This window comes from Phyllostomus hastatus, unplaced genomic scaffold, assembly GCF_019186645.2.
Source record: "Phyllostomus hastatus isolate PE091 unplaced genomic scaffold, TTU_PhHast_1.1 phas_contig_16, whole genome shotgun sequence".
In the NCBI taxonomy this organism is placed as follows: domain Eukaryota; kingdom Metazoa; phylum Chordata; class Mammalia; order Chiroptera; family Phyllostomidae; genus Phyllostomus; species Phyllostomus hastatus.
Window position 1 is genome coordinate 26,133,967 of NW_025333643.1, and position 17,998 is coordinate 26,151,964.

Consider the following 17,998-nt stretch of genomic DNA (forward strand, 5'->3'; position numbering starts at 1 on the left):
GGAGATTGCCAACCTGTCTGATGGAAAATTTAAAGCCCTGATAATCAAAATGTTCACAGAACTGATTGAGCTTGGTCAAAAAATGAAAAAACAAATGAAAGATACCCAAAGTGAAATAAAGCAAAATATTCAGGGAACCAACAGTGACAGGAAGGAAACCAGGATTCAAAGCAACAATTTAGAACAAAAGGAAGAAATAAACATCCATCCAGAAGGAAGAAACAAGAATTCAAAAAAGTGAAGACAGTCTTACAAACCTCTGGGACAACCTGAAACACTAATATCCGAATTATAGGGATGCCAGAAGGAGAAGAACAACAGCAAGAAATTGAAAACTTATTTGAACAAATAATGAAGGAAAACTTCCCCAATCTGGTGAAGGAAATAGACTTCCAGGAAGCTCAGGAAGCCCAGAGAGTCCCAAAGAAGTTGGACTCAAAGAGGAACACACCAAGGCTTATCCTCATTCAGTTACCCAAGATTAAAGATAAAAGGAAAATCCTAAAAGAAGCCAGAGGAAAGGAGAGTTTCCTACAAAGGGGTGCCTATTAGGCTATCAGCTGATTTCTCAAAAGAAATCTTGCAGGCAAGAAGGGGCTGAAAAGAAGTATTTGAAGTCATGAAAGGCAAGGTCATACATCCAAGATTAATCTGTCCAGCAAAGTTATCACTTAGAATGGGGGGGGGGAGCAGATAAAGTGCTTCACTGATAATGTCAAGGTCAAGTTAAAAGAGTTCATCATCACCAAGCCTGTATTATATGAAATGTTAAAGGGACTTATCTAAGAAAAAGAAGATAAAAATATGAACACTAAAATAACAACAAACTCACAACTATCAACAAATGAACCTAAAAGAAAAGAAAAACAATTAAAACAAAAACTAAGCAAATAACCAGAACAGGAACAGAATCAGAGAAATGGACATCACATAGAAGGATTTCAGTGGGGAGTGGGAAAGGAGGAATAGTGGAGGAAATGTACTGGAAAGAAGCATAATTAGTAGGCATAAAATAGGGAGAAATAAAAAAATGGTATAGGGAACAGAGGACTCAAAGAACTTATATGGACAACCCATGGATGCGAACTAAGGGTGGGGAGGAGAATGCTGTAGGGTTGGAGGACAGGGTGGAAGAGGGATAAAGGGAGAAAAATTGGGAAAACTATAATACCATAATCAACAAAAAAATACTTTTAAAAAAAGAAGATGTAGCATATGTGTGAATATTGTTCAGCCAGTAGAAGGAAAGAAGTCCTGTCATTTGCAACAACTTGGATAGACCTTGAGGGCATTACACTGAGTAAGTCAGACAGAGAAAGAAAAATACTCTATGATATCACTTATATGTGGAACCTGACAAAGACAAACCCACAGAAATAGAGAGTAGAGAGGTAGTCACTGAGGGTTGGAGGGTGGGGAAAATAGGGAGATGTGGGTATTAAAATTCCAGTTATAAAATGAACAAGTTTGGGGATCTAATGTACAACACGATGATTATAGCTAATGATATTGTATCAAATACTTGAATGTTGTTAAAACAATCAATCTTCCTTGTTCTCACCACAAAAAAGAATGACAACTATGGGATGGGTGGAAGAGGAAGCTAACACCATGGGGTCATCATTTTGCAGCTGATGAACAGCAAATCACCACACTGTACACCTAAAACATGTACATTGCTATGGGACAACTATATCTCAGTAAACCTGGAAAAACTAGTCAATACGCTTAATAAATTTCATACAGATGGACAGTACTAAAACAGTCGTTCAAAGCCAATTCGGTTCACAAATGTGGTTGTGTGATCTATTCTAAAACAAACCAAAAAGGTAAGTAAAAAGAAAATATCAAAAATGCATTCCCCCATTAATTTTCTACCCCTTTTAATATTATATTATATTAATTATTTATATTATATATAGAACTTGATTTTTTGTTCTTTTTTTAATTAACTTTTTCAAGCAAAAGTCATGGCTCTTGGCATTTGAAATTGCAATGATATTAGGTTCTGCCTGGCACATATCTCATGGTGTCTGTGATAATACGATCCACTACAGTGGATACAAAGAGCCCCCTTTTTAAATACAAAATATATAAATTCAAAGAAGACATGGCCCACAGAGTCAGGTAACACAGGAACCAAAGATCCTGAGGGAGTCCTGGAAGGAAGGACAGTCTAGGAACCACACTGCTAGCCCAGCAGACTCAATAGGAGCCCTGATTCTGTGCTGGACAGAGGCACAGCCTCAGGGACCTGAGGCTCATATCACACTCCTTGGGGACCTAGTGTCCATATCATACCCCTCCAGGAGCCAACTCTGCCACCAGCTCTCTCTCTCTCTCTCTCTCTCTCTCCCTCTCTGTGTGAGTGTCTCTCTGTCTCTATCCATCTGTCTCTCTTCCTCTCTCTCTCTCTTTGTCTCACTCATACACACACCATTTAGTCTAATAGAACCTATTGAAAAGATATCATATTGCTCACTAATTTGAGACTTAATCTACCTTTGTAGCAGCCAGATGAGACAAGATTCTAAGATCATCTTTGAATAACTCAGTGTTAAAAGGGCTGCAAAGCACTGGCTTCATTCTGTCCCTGCCTTGGAGATCCAAAGGCTTCTAAACTGACAGGGAACCCCAGTTTCTACCTTAAAGGCCTGTGCAAGCTTCAGTTTCTCAAAGCATATCTCCTGCCTCCCCCATCTCAGTGTGCACATGAGACAGAAACCCTGGGAGCAGTTGAAAAGGCAGAAAAGAAAATGTGGGCCCATGCAAGTTTGTCATGCTATTATTTAATTATATTGTCAATTTAGGGAACTGGTTTTTAATTTATTATTAAATTGGGGACACACGAAGATTCAAAATTCCATACTTGATGAATTTCTGAATGAGTGCTTGCTCCCACCTGCAATGTTTTTCAAATTCCAGTCATTAACCCCAGTATCAGTTACTGATCTAGTTGTTACAAGGGCTTGATCTCCCCTCCTCAAGGGTCAACATTGAAACACCTTCAAGTGAAAGAGTAGGCAGGCTGGGCAGAAGGCAATGGGCAGTGGCAGGGACATGGAGGTCTGTATGGAAAGCTGCTCCCACACAGTACACAACCCTGCACAGATATTTATATGAGCACTGGAATGCAACCATCAGTCCAAGAGAAGTTTGATTCTCATATGCAGTCTTCACATTTTATACAGGCACTAATTTCATTGGTTTTGTTTTTAAAATAAGAAAACAAAACAAACACATCTGCAGGCCAGATCAAACACCCTGCCTTCCAACAGAAATTGGTGGCCCAAACAAGGAAAATCTCAAGGAATCAGCTAGATGGAATAATTTTCTACTGCTATATAACAAATAAACCACCAAACTTAGCAGTTTAATACAACAGGAATATGAGGGAAGATGGCAGCAAGATAGGTGAGAGTGGAGTCCACTTCCCCTGCACATGGGTGAAACACCTAACTGATTTTCTAAGGAACAGAGCAAACAGCCAATAGTACCCCACCATATATGAAGATTGGAGACCAAAAATTATAGAGGACATTGAAAAATAAGATAGTAAAGAGAGTGCTTCAGGACAGTAAGGTCCCTGGGTCCAGCACGGGGACCACAGTAGCTGTAACCCCAGGTCAGGCACCCGCTGGGTCTGCCATAAGGTTCTTAGGAGAGAGTTAGGTCAAAGGCTTCCTTCCCTGCCAAACAAAGTTTGAGCAGCACCGGGAGAGACCTGGTTGCTTCAATTCACAGAGAGGAATAAGAATGAAGTAAGAAATACACAGCGGCTATGAGCACCCACAGAGACTGGACACCAGCTGGGGAGAGTTGGGCCATGATGGACCCTGACCTGGTCAGTCCCTGGTATGGTTGGGAAGGTGGGTTGTGTGAGAGGCCAGGCCCTTGTATAGAGTGTCAGGCTTGAGCAGGAGGAATTTTTCAAAAAGAAAAAGTGAAAAAAGAGACTCTCAGTAACTCTTTGGGGAATTCTCCTGCAGCAGCCACTCTGGCTTTTGCACCCCTTACCCTGCCCAGCCATGCAGTGCTCCCCTGGTGGAGCGGAAGGCCTTTCACTCACTCCCAAAGTCCTGGGACTGCCCATCGTGCCCCAGTAGCGGGGCTGAGTGCTCATTCCCACAGCACTGGGAGGGAGCACGCCTGACTCTGCAGGACCCTCAGCTGCTCCTTGCACCACAACCACAGACCAGGGACAGAGTGTACTTGAACCCACCATGCAGAGGCACTGTGCACCAAACCCCTGCACCCCAAGGGATGCAACAGAGGAGGGATGCACCTACATCTGCAGCAGGAGGGCTGACTGGCTCTTTAAGAGGAAGGCAGAGACACCCTGGCACAGAACTGCAGGGCTCAGGGAGTTAGCAACCCCCAGAAAGACTTAACTCAATGGGGAGGCTGAATTAGCCTGAAGGGGTGCTGAGAGTCCCTAGCATCTAAAATAGTAGAAAGAGAAGGTGGTGTGTGAATTGCCCCTAAGTGGTGCACCTCAACAGCACAATTGGTGGACTCAAGGTCTGGGTGCAGAGGGGCACTGGGGGCCTGACAGCAAACTGGAAACAGCAAACAGAGGAACTGGGCTGGAGGCTGGGGTAGTGCCCCTCAGGAAGGGAGAAAGGCAAAACCAATTTTCCCTCAGCCTGCTGCAGCCAGGAAAACCAGCAGAACTGGCTTGGCCAGTTTGAAGTCAGCAGGAGACTTTTTTTTTGGGGGGTGGGGGGTAGTATTTTTTTTTCTTTTAACTCCTTGTTCCTTTCCCTCCTTCTTTCTTTTTTATTCCTTTTCGTTTCTTTCCCTTTTTATCTCTTCTTCTTCCTTATTCCACGCCCCCCCCCCACAAGTGAGACAAAAAAAAAACTGGAACTGTGAAAAGACCAGAGTTGAACCCAAAGGGGGTTATGGCAACAGATGAGACAGTGAGACAAACTTCACTTTGCTACTCCAGAGAACTTGCAAGTTATTGCACCTTTGTATTATTATTTTTCACATTATTCTTAAATAATTTTATTAGAATTTTTGTATTTCTCTTCTTTCTGTTTACTCTTCTTCGCTTGACTGGTTAAATTGCATTGTTTAATGGTTTCCCTTGTTCACTCTTTTTTCATAGTGTATTTTTAATTTATCATCTTTTACTTATATTGTGTTCCATTATCACACTAGTAGGTCCTATACTTCCTATTCTTGTTATCCTGATCACATAGATTCTCTCATATGATTGTTGCTCTATTATTATTGTAAATAATTGCTGTTCCATACAATTCTAAATATTACACAGCAACCCTGCCCACTTCACTGTTTCCTTAACTTTATTACTATAGTGGTTAACTTTAGTCTCTCACACACTTCAAATATTTTCCATCATTTACTCTCACTTCACCTAATAATATGACCCCCCACAAGCAAACTGCTTTCTATATCCAACTCACAATCCTCTCCCTGCCACCAACAAGAGTCTTATCTTCTTTCCACCCTTTCTAAACAGTGAAAAGTTGGATGAAATATCACAGTTAACACTACATATATACAAAGGATCTCCTATCTCTTCACTGTGGGTTGGTACTTTAAATATCATAAAATAAAATCCCACTGTCTTCAACCATTTTACCTATCCCCTCCAACTCATCACAAAAAAGAGTAGGTGGAAGCTGTGAACACCAGGATACCTGCTGGAAGAGGAAAACCAACAACAAAGGAACCACCAACAGATAACAATGGGAGAAAATGAAGAAGGGAGTGGAAGCCACAATAACTCAAATCAGGACCTATCAGGAAATAGAACTAAAAGGTGGAGAAATTACCCAGAACAAACAACTGAACAAGAGCAAGAGAGAAGCCTCAAAACTTTCTACACATGGAAGGAGCAGCTTCAACACAACCTACCCACACCTGCACAACAGAATACAAGAGGTGGTGGACAGAGTGACACTCAGTTAAGCAGCTGGAGGGAAGGACCCACAAAACAAAGACCCAACAAAAATCAAAACCCAAAGACATACAGAGAGCCAATAAAAATGACAGCCCAAGACCACCAAGCTCACAAAATCAAGGAGACTGCACCAATGAATCTCACAGATTTGCTACCATAGAAGTTCACACCAAAAACACAGGGAATCAGAATAGATCAATTTAAGAAGCACAGGCCAACAAGAAGAGTCTTAAAAACAATGGGAAGACAAAGTAACACTCCTGAAATAAAAGGAAAGGAGAAAGCCTCAGAAAGAATGATAAATAAAATAGAGGCAACTCAACTATCAGATATTGAATTCAAAAAGCAATGGTTATAATGAAACTCAATTACCTCACAGAGAATTACCCAAAACTGCAGGGAAACTACAATGAACTCACTGCAAACTACATCAACATGAAAAAGGAAATAGAAACTGTCAATAAGGCTGAAGAGAAAATGAAGAACACAATTTCAAACTGAAGAACACAGTACAAGGAATCAAAAGTAGACTACATGAAACAGAGGATAAGGTCAGCAAGCTGGAGGACAAGTCGGAAAAAAACACCCAGAAAGAGCAAGAAAAGGAAAAGAGGCTCAGAAAGAATAAGTGGGGTAAGGAAGTACAGAACAACATGAAACATAATAATATCCATATAATAGAGATACCAGAAGGAGAAGAAGACCACGAAGGGATAGAAACCCTGTTTGAAAAAGTAATGATAGAAAACCTCCCTAATTTGATGAGAGAATAAGCCACACAAATCCAGGAAACACAGAGTCCCAATCAAAAACACCCAAAAAGGCCCACATCAAGACATATCATAATTAAAATGACAAAATTTGAAGATAAAGAGAGAATATTTTTAATTTTTATTTTAATTGTTCTTCAACTGCAGTTTTCTGTCTTTTACTCCCATCCCAGCCCATACCCCAGTCCTCCCCACCTCCCTCCCATTTCCACCACCCCCCTAGTTTTTCTGCATGTATCCTTTATACTTGTTCCTGTAAACCCTTCCCCTTTATCCCCTGAAATTCCCTCCCCTTTCCCCTCTGGTCACTGTCAGCCTGTTATTTACTTCAGTATCTTTCGTTATATTTTCCTTGTTTCTATGTTTTGTTGGTTAGGTTCCTGTTAAAGGTGACATCATATGGTATTTGTATTTCACTGCCTGGCTTATTTCACTTAACATAATGCTTTCCAGCTCCATCCATGCTGATGCAAAGGGTAGAAGTTCCTTCTTTCTTTCTGCTACATAGAATTCCATCATGTAAATGCACCATAGTTTTTTGATCCATTCATTTACTGATGAACACCTAGGTTACTTCCAACACTTGGCTATTGTAAATCGTGCTGCTATGAACACTGGGGTGCATAGGTTCTTTTGGATTGGTGTTTCAGGGTTCTTAGGACATAATCCTAGCACTGGAATTGCTGAGTTAAAAGACAGGTCCATTTTTAGTTTTCTGAGAAAATTCTATACTGTTTTCCATAGTGGTTGTACCAGTCTGCAGTCCCACCAACAGTGCACTGGAGTTCCCTTTTTCTGCACAACCTCTTCAACACTTGTTTGTTGCTTTATTTATGAAGGCCATTTTGACTGCTCTGAAGTGGCATCTCACTGTGGTTTTAATTTGCATCTCTCTAATATCTGGCGATACTCAGCATTTTGTTTGATTGTTTGTTTGTTTTTCCACTTCTGATTTATTTTATTTAAGCAAATACGCTCTAGATCCATCCATGTCATTTCAAATAGTAACATGTTATTCTTTTTTTATCGAGTACTATTACACTGTATGTATATATTTTTTTAAATTTTATTTTAATCATTTTTCAAGTACAGTTTTCTGTCCATTATTCCCACCCAAGGCCAACCACCCCTCCCTTCCCACCTCCCCCTCTATTTTCACCCCTGTTGTTTTTGCCCATATGTCCTGTACATTTGTTCCTGTAAACCCTTCCCATTCTCCCCTGAAATTTCCTCCCCTTTCCCATCTGGTCACTGTCAGCCTGTTATTTACTTCAGTGTCTTTCCTTATATTTTCCTTGTTTGTTTGTTTTGTTTTTTTAGGTTCCTGTTAAAGGTGAGATCATGTGTATTTGCCTTTCACTGTCTGACTTATTTCACTTAGCATAAGTGAAATAAGCTCCATCCATGCTGTTGCAAAGGGTAAAGTTCCTTCTTTCTTTCTGCTGCATAGAATTCCATTCTGTAAAAGTACCATAGTTTTTGGATCCACTCATTTACTGATGGGCACCTAGGTTGCTTCCAGCACATGGCTATTGTAAATTGTGCTGCTATGAACACTGGGGTGCATAGGTTCTTTTGGATTGGTGTTTCATGGTTCTTAGGATATAATCCTAGCAGTTAAATTGCTGCATCAAAGGGCAGATCCATTTTTAGTTTTCTCAGGAAGTTCCATACTGTTTACCATAGTGGTTGTACCAGTCTGCAGTCCCACCAACAGTGCACTAGGATCCCCTTTTCTCCACAACCTCTCCAACACTTGTTGTTTGTTGCTTTCTTTATGATGGCCATTCTGACCAGTGTGAACTGGAATCTCATTGTGGTTTTAATTTGCATCTCTCTGATAGCTAGTGATATTGAGCATCTTTCCATGTGTCTCTGGATCCTCTATATATCCTCCTTGGAGAAGTGTCTGTTCAAGTTCTTTGCCCATTTCTTAATTGGGTTACTTGTCTTCGTAGAGTGGAGTCATGTAAGTTCTTTATATATTTTGGAAATTAAACCTTTGTGTGACATATAATTGGGAAATATGTTTTCCCATACAGTTGGTTTTCCAATTATTTTAATACTGTTTTCATTAGCTGTGCAGAAGCTTTTTATTTTGATGAGATCTTATTTGTTAATTCTCTCTTTTATGTCACTTGCTCTAGGGGACATATCACTAAAAATGTTGCTGCGTGAAATATCTGAGATTTTCCTGCCTATGTTCTCCTTTACAACTTTAATGATGCCACGGTTTATATTTGAATCTTTCATCCACTTTGAATTGATTTTTGTGTATGGTGTAAGTTGGTGCTCAAGTTTCATGTTTTTGCACGTAGCTGTCCAATTCTCCCAACACCATTTTTTAATTTTATTTAAATTGTTGTTGCAGTACAATTTTCTATCTTTTACTCCCATCCCAACCCACCCACGCAGCCCTCTCCTCCTCCCTCCCACTTCCACCAGCCCCTAGTTTTTATCCATGTGTCCTTTATACTCATTCCTGTAAACCCTTACCTTTTTCCCTGAAATTCCCCTGAAATTCCCTCTCCTCTCCCCTCTGAACTCTGTCAGTGTGTTCTTTATTTCAGTGTCTTTGGTTATATTTTGCTTGTTTCTTTGTTTTGTTGTTTAGGTTCCTGTTAAAGGTGAGATCATACAGTATTTGTCTTTCACTGCCTGGCTTATTTTTCTTAGCATACTTTCCAGTTGCATCCATGCTGTTGCAAAGGGTAGGAGCTCCTTCTTTCTTTCTGCTTCATAGAATTACATTGTGTAAATGTACCATAGTTTTTTGATCCATTCCTTTACTGATGGGCATCTAGGTTACTTCCAACATTTGGCTATTGTAAATTGTGCTGCTATGAACATTGGGGTGCATAGGTTCTTTTGGATTAGTCCAACACCATTTTTTGAAGAGGCTATTGTTACCCCATGTTATATTGCCTCCCACTTAGTCAAACATTAATTGACCATAGAGACTTGGGTTTATTTCTGGGATCTCTTCTGTTTCACTGGTCCATATGCCTGTTTTTATAAAAGTGCCAGGCTATTTTTATTACAGTGGTCTTGTAATACAGTTTGGTATCAGGTATTGTGATCCCTCCTACTTTGCTCTGCTTTCTCAAAATTGCAGCAGCTATTTGGGGTTGTTTATGGTTCCATATAAATTTCTAAAATGTTTGCTCTATATCTGTGAAATATGCCACTAATACTTTAATAGATATTGCATTAGTGTGTAAACTGCTTAGGGTAATATGGACATTTTGATGATGTAAATACTTCCAATCCATGAACATGGTGTATGTTTCAACTTATTTATGTCTTTCTTAACACCTTTCTTCAGTGTTGTATAGTTTTTGGAATACAGGACTTTTACCTCTTTAGTTATGTTTATAATTAAGTATTTTATTTTTCTTTTTGCTATATCGAATGTAATTTTTTTCTTGATTTCTTCTTCTGCTGTTTCATTTTTGGTACAAAAAAATACCTTTGATTTCTGGGTATTAACTTTATATCTTGCAGTTTTGCCAAATTCATTTATTAGGTTGAGCAGTTTTTGGGTAGAGTCCATAGAATTTTCAATATATACTATCATATCATCTGCAAAAAAAATGACAGTTTTGTTTCGCCTTTCTGATTTGGATGCCTTTTATTTCTTTTTCTTGTCTGATTGCTTTGGCTAAAACTTCCAATACTATACTGAATATAAGTGGTGGAAGTGGACAACCTTGTCTTGTTCCAGATTTTAGTGGAAAAGATTTTAGTTTTACCCATTGAGTATGATGTGGGCTGTAGGTCTCTCATATATCGCCTTTATTATGTTGAGGAATGTTCCCTCTATTCCCACTTTGCTGAGTATTTTCATCATAAACAGGTGCTGTACCTTATCAAATACTTTTTCTGCATCTATTGATATGATCTTGTGATCTTTGTCTTTGCTTTTGTTTATGTGATGTATTACATTTACTGATTTGCGAATATTAAACCATCCCTGCATCCCTGGGATGAATCCCACTTGGTCATGGTGTATGATCTTTTTAATGTATTGATGGATGTGGTTTGCCAATATTTTGTTAAGGAATTTAGCATCTATGTTCATAACTGATATTGGCCTGAAGTTTTCTTCTTTGTTCTATCTTTATCTGGTTTTGGGGTTAGGATGAGGTTGGCTTCATAAAAAGACTTTGGGAGTCTTCCATTATTTTGAAATTTTTGAAACAGTATGTGAAAAATGGGGGTAAGTTCTTCCTTAAATGCTTTGTAGAGTTCTCCTATGAAAATATCGGGACTCAGGCTTTTGTGTGTCGGGATTTTTTTGATTAGCACTTCAATTTCATCTGCTGTTATTAGTCTCTCCAGGATTTCTGCTTCTTCTTCATTGAATTTTGGAAGATTATATTTTTCTAGAAATTTATCCACTTCACCTAGGTTTTTACACTTCTTGGAAAACAGTTCTTCACAGTAATTTCTTACAATCCTTTGTATTTATGTAGTGTCAGTTGTAACCTCTCCTCTTTCATTTCTGATTGTGTCTATTTGGACCCTCTCAATTTTTCTCTTGATGAGCCTGCTTAAAGGCTTGTCAATTTTGTTTGTTTTTTCAGAGAACCAACTCCTGATTTTATTGACCTTCAAATTGTGCTTTAGTCTCTATGTGGTTTAATTCTCCTCTGATCTTGGTGACTTCCTTCCTTCTACTTTTTCTGCGCTGTCTTTTTTGTTGTTCCTTGAGTTCATGTATTGGTAGGGTTAGGTTGTTTGTTTGAAATGTTTCTAACTTTTTTAGGTAGGCCTTTATTGCTATGAACTTCCCTCTCAGAACTGCCTTTGCTGTGTCCCATAAGTTTTGGGTTGTTGTGAATTCATTTTCATTATTTCCAGAAATGTTTAGATTTCTTCCCTAATTTCATTCTTGACCCATTCATTGTTTAATAGCATGCTATTCAATATCCATGTTTTTGAGTCTTTTGGGTTTTTTTCCTTGTGGTTGGTTTCTAGTTTCAGTCTCTTGTGGTGGGAGAAAATGCTTGGTATGATTTCAATTTTCTAGAATTTATTGAGCCTTCTTTTGTGTACTATCATGTGGTCTATCTTTGAAAAGAATGTATATTTTGATTCTTTACAATGAAGGGCTCTATATATATCAGTTAAGTCCATTTCATCAAGAGCATTGTTCAATGCCACAATATGTTTGTTGATATTTTGCTTGGAAGATCTGTCCATTTTTGAGAGTGGGGTGTAAAAATCTCCATACTATAATTGTGTTGCTGCCAATATCTTTCTTGAAGTCCTCTAAGATTTTTTTTACGTGTTGGGTCCTCCTATATTGGGTGCATATATATTTACAATGTTTATGTCTTCTGTTGGATTCTTCTCTTGAGTATTATGAGGTGACCTTCTGGGTCTCTCTTTAAGGCTCTATTCTGGAAGTCTATTTTGTCTGATATGACTATTGGTACCCTGGCTTTTTTTTTTCCTGACCATTTGCTTGGAATATTTGTTTCCAGCCCTTCACATTCATCTGTGTAGGTCTTTTGTCCTGAGGTGGGTCTCTTCTAGGCAGCATATTTGTGGGTCATGGTTTCTTATCCATTCAGCTATTCTATGTCTTTTGATTGGAGCATTTAATATATTTATGTTTAAGGTTATTATTGATAGGCACTTATTCATTGCCATTTTTCATACCTGTTTTCCTATTCCTCTCTCTCTCTCTCTCTCTCTCTCTCTCTCTCTCTCTCTCCCTTCCTTTTCTTAAAGCAGTCCCTTTACTATCTCTTGCAGAAGTGGTCTGGTGGACGTGTATTCTTTAAGACTTCTTTTGTCTTCGAAACTCCTTATTTGGCCTTCTATCTTGATTGAGAGCATTGCTGGGTAAAGTAGTCTTGATTGCAGACTTCTGGTTCTCATTACTTGGAATATTTCTTGCCATCCTCTTCTGGCTTAGAGTGTTTCCTTTGAGAAGTCAGTTGGCAACCTTATCAGGATTCCCTTGTATGTTACTTCCTGTTTCTCCCTTGCTGCTTTTAAGATTCTCTCTTTGTCTTGAAAGTTTGCCATTTTAATTATGATGTGTCTTGAAGTGAGCCTCTTTAAGTTCCTTTTGATTGGGACTCTCTGTGTTTCCTGGATTTGTGTGATTTATTCTCTCATCTAACTAGAGAAGTTTTCCATCATTAATTTTTTAAATATGTTTTCTATCCCTTGCTCTTCTTCACCTTCTGATATCCAATTATATGGATATTTTTACGTTTCATATTGTCTTGAATTTCCCTCAATCCCTTTTCACTCTTTCTTAGCCTCTTTTCTTTTTCTTGCTCCTTCTGGGTGTTATTTTCTACTTTGTCCTCTAGCTCACTGATTCCATCTTCTGCTTCTTGGATCCTGCTTTTGATTCCTTCTACTGTGTTCTTCAGTTCAGAAATTGTGTTCTTCATTTCCTCTTGGCCCTTGTTGATACTTTCTATTTCCTTCTTTATGTTGATATCGTTTGCAGTGAGTTCACTGTAGCTTCCCTGTAGTTTCTGGTAGCTCATTGTGAGCTCATTGAGCTTCCTGATAATCATTGCTTTGAACTCAATATCTGATAGTTGATTTGGCTCTATTTCATTTAGCATTCTTTCTGAAGCTTCCTCCTTTCCTTTCATTTGGGGATTGTTTCTTTGTCTTCCCATTGTTTGTGAGACTCTTCTTGTTAGCCTCAGCTGCTTAAATTGATCTGTTCTGACTCGCTAGGTTTATGGTGTGAACTTCTGTGGTAGAATACCCTTGAGTTTCAGTGGTGCAGTTTCCTTGATCTCCCGAGCTCACTGGTCTTGGGCTGTTGTTTAAGTTAGCTCTGTGTTTATCTTTGGGTTTTGATTATTGTTGGGTCTTTCTTTGGTAGCTCCTTCCCACCAGGTGGTTCACTAAGGGTCACTCTGTCCACCACCTCTTGTATTCTGTTGTGCAGGTGTGGACAGGTTGTGTTAAAGCTGGTTCTTCCGAGTGTACAAGGTTTTGAGGATTCTCTCTTGCTCTTGTTCAGTTGTTTGCACTGGGTATTTTTTTTAGTATTTAGTTGTATTTCCAGATATGTCCTGGATTGAGGTTTTTGTGGTTTCCACTTCCTCCTTCACTTTCTTCTGTTGTTATCTGTTGGTGGTTCCTTTGTTGTTGTATTTCCTCTTCCAGTGGGTATCCTGGTGTTCACCACTTCCACCTACTCTTTTTTGTGATTATTTAGAGGGTAAATGCAAAACGGTTTAAGACAGCAAGAAAGTATTCTATGATATGTACAGTAGCAGCCATTACAGAAGAGATAGGAGATCCTTTGGTTTTGTATAGTGTTAACTATCATCTTCCACCCAACTAGCCACTCTTTAGAAAGGATGGAAAGAAGATATAACTCTTGCTGGGCAGGGAAGGATTGTGAGTGGGATCTAGAAAGCAATAAAGTTGTGGGAGGTCAGATTCTGAGGTAAGGTGAGAGTAAAGGATAGTAAATAGGTGTAGTGTGTGTGAGAATAGAGTTAACCACTACAGTAATAGAGTTCAGAAAACTGTGCAATGAGAACAGATCTGGCAGGGATGTTGTGAAGTATTTACAATTGTATGGAATAGCTATTATTTACAATAGTATTAGAGCAGCAATCATATGACAGAATCTATGTGATATGGATAACAAGAATAGGAGTATTGTACCTTGAGTAGTGTGCTAATGGGACAAAAGTGAAATGAAGGAAAGTAAATTAGCAATACACTTTGAAAGAGAGATCAGGGGAAACCTGTCAAATGATACACTATAACCAGCCAAGCAAAGGAAACTATACTGAAAGAAGAGGAATACAAAAATACTATTAAAATATAAGATGTAAGAATAATGAAAAAACACTAATAATACAAATATGCAATATCTGGCAGGTTCTCTGTAATAGCAAAGTGAAATTTGTCACACTGTCTCAGCTGTTGTGATGCCCCTTCTTTGGCTCCAACTCTGGTCTTTTCACAGTTCCAGGTTTTTTTTGTCTCACTTGTGGGAGTTAAAAAAAAAAGGCAGAAAAAGGAAGGAAGAAGAGACAAAATTGGAAAGAAAGAAAAAAAGAATAAAACAAGAATGAACAAAAGAGAGGAAAAGGAATTGAGACATAAAACAATAATAAAAATAGAAAAATAAAAATTATTTTTAAAAATAAAAATAGAATAACATTAAAAAGCCTCTTGGTTTCAAAGTGCCCAAACCAGTTTTTCTGGTGTTGCTGGCTGCAGCAGGCTGAGGGGCGACTTGTATGGCTTTTCTTCCTTCCCGATCTGCACTCATTCAGCCTCCCAGAACTAGAGTTTTGCCTCTCCCCAGTGCCTTGGGTACAGGATCCAGGCCTTTCCCCTGGGGTTACTGCTGTGGGTTGGGGTGCAAGGATGTACCCACTCATCCAGGCTTCCTCAGTCCCATGGGTGCACACCCTCCCCAGTGCTATGGGAGTACACAGGGTCTTCCATACAAGCTTCCGTGCAACCTTGGGATCACTGCCCAGCTGGGTGGCAGGGAGGCCAGAGTGATTGCTGGAGAAGAATTCCCCTAACAGTGTCTGTCTTTTCACTTTTTCTTTTTGAGAAATTCCTCCTACTCAAGCCTACCGCTCCATGAACAGGACTTGCCTCTCCCACAGTCCAATTTTCCAGCCAGACCAGTGACTATCGGGCCTGTCACTGCATGACTCTTAACTCTGCCAGCATCCACAGACTCTGCAGATTCTCGCAGCCCCTCTGTGTTTGCATTTAAACCTTACTCCCCTCTCTGCAACTTCAAGTAACCACGTCTCTCCCAGTGCTGCTTAGACTTTGTTTGGCTGGGGAGAGAGCAGTTGCCCTGGTTTTCTCCCAAGGGCTCTATGGCAGACTCGGCATGTGCTGAGCCTGGGGAAGCACCCTGGTCCCCATGTTGATCCCTGGAACCTTATTGTCCTGAAGCACTCTCCTTACTGTCTGGTTTTTCAGTGTCTGCTACAATTTTTGGTCTCTTATTTTCATATGTACTGAGGTACTATTGGCTGTTTGCTCTTTTACTCCATAGATCGGCTAGGATTTTCTCCTGTGTGCAGGGAAAAGTGGAATCTGCTCCCTCCTACCCCGACACCATCTTCTCATTAAAAAAAGAGAATCTTAAATACAGCAAGGGAGAAACAGGAAGTAACATACAAGGGAGCCCCGATAGGGTTACTAGCTGACTTCTCAATGGAAACGCTCCAAGCCAGAAGGGAATGGCAAGAAATATTCCAAGTAATGAGAACCAGAGGCCTACAACCAAGGCTACTTTACCTAGTAGAACTCTCAATTAAAGTGGAAGGCCAAATAAGGAGCTTCCCAGACAAAAGAAGCCTCAAAGAATATACCTCCTCCAAACCAGCTCTGCAAGAGATGCTAAAGCATTTGCTTTAAGCACAGGAAGAAAAACAGTGAGAGAGGAACACAGGTACGAAAAATGGCAATGAATAAGTACCTATTAATAATAACTTTAAAAGTAAATGGATTAAATGCCCCAATCAAAAGACACAGAATAGTTGAATGGATAAGAAACCAGGACCCATAAAAATGCTGCCTAGAAGAGATCCACCTCAGAACAAAAGATCTACACAGACTGAAAGTGAAAGGCTGGAAACAAATATTCCAAGCAAATGTTCAGGAAAAAAAAAAGCCAGGATAACAATACTCATATTGCACAAAATAGACTTCAAAAAAGATCAATGAAAAGAGGTCCAGAAGGTCACTTTTTAATACTCAAGGGAAGAATCCATCAGGAAGACATAAATATTGTAAATATATATGCACCCAATATAGGAGCACCCAAATACATAAAGAAAATTGTAGGGGACTTCAACAAAAATATTGACAGCAACACATTATAGCAGGGGATTTCAACACCCCACTGTCAAAAATGGACAGACTTTCCAAACAAAATATCAGGAAAGATTTTGTGGCATTGAACAATGCCCTACATGAAATGGATGTATCAGAAATATAGAGCCTTTGATCCCAAAGAAGCAAAATACACACTCTTTTCAAATGCACAAGGAACATTTTCAAAAGGTAGACCACATGATAGCACACAAAACAAGCCTCAACAAATTCAAGAAAATTGAAATCATATCAAGCATTTTCTCTGACCATAAGGGACCTAAACAAGAAACCAACCTAAAGGAAAAAAACAAAACAAAATAGTCACACTCATGGAGATTGAATAGCATGCTATTAAAGAATGAAAGGGTCAGTAATGAAATCAAGGAAGAAATCAAAAAGTTTCTGGAAGCAAATTAAAATGAACTCACAACAATTCAAAGCTTATGGGACACAGCCAAGGCAGTCCTGAGAGGGAATTTCATAGCAATATAGGCCTACCTGATAAGGATAGAAGCATTTCCAATAAACAACCTAACCCCACGTCTACAAGAACTCAGGGAACAACAACAAAGACAGCCCAGAGAAAGCAGAAGGAAGGAAATAACCAAGATCAGAGCAGAATTAAGTGACATAAAGATGAAAAACACAATTCTAAGGATAAGTAAATGCAGAAGCTGGTTCTTTGAAAAGATAAACAAAGCAACAAGCCTTTAAGCAATCTCATCAAGAAAAAAATTGAGAGGACCCAAATGGACAAAATCAGAAATGAAGTAGGAGAGGTTACAACTGACACCACACAAATACAAAGGATTGCAAGAAATTACTATGAAGAACTGTATGTCAAGAAATTTAAAAACCTAGGTGAAATGGACAAATTTCTAGATAAATATAATCTAATAAAACTGAGTGAAGAAGAAGCAGAAAGTCTGAATAGACCAACAGTAGCAGATGAAACTGAAAGAGTAATTAAAAAGCTTCTGACACACAAATGCCCTGGACCAGATCATTTCACAGGAGAATTTTACAAAGCATGTCAGGGAGAGCTAATGCCAACCCTCCAAAGATTATTCCAAAAAATTCAAGAAGATCAAAGACTTCCAAACTCTTTTTATGAAGCCAGCATCATCCTAATCCTAAAACCCAATAAAGTCATAACAAAGAAAGAAAACTTCAGACCAATATCGCTAATGAACATAAACACTAAAAACCTCAACAAAATATTGGTAAACTGCATTCAGCAATACACTAAAAAGATCATACATCATGACCAAGTGGATTCATCCCAGGAATGCAAGGATGGTACAATATTTGCAAATCAGTAAACATAATACGCCATATAAACAAAACGAAAGGCAAAAATCACATGATCATATCAATAGATGTTGAAAAAGTATTTAATAAGGTACAGCACTCATTTATGATAAAAAAAAAACACTCAGCA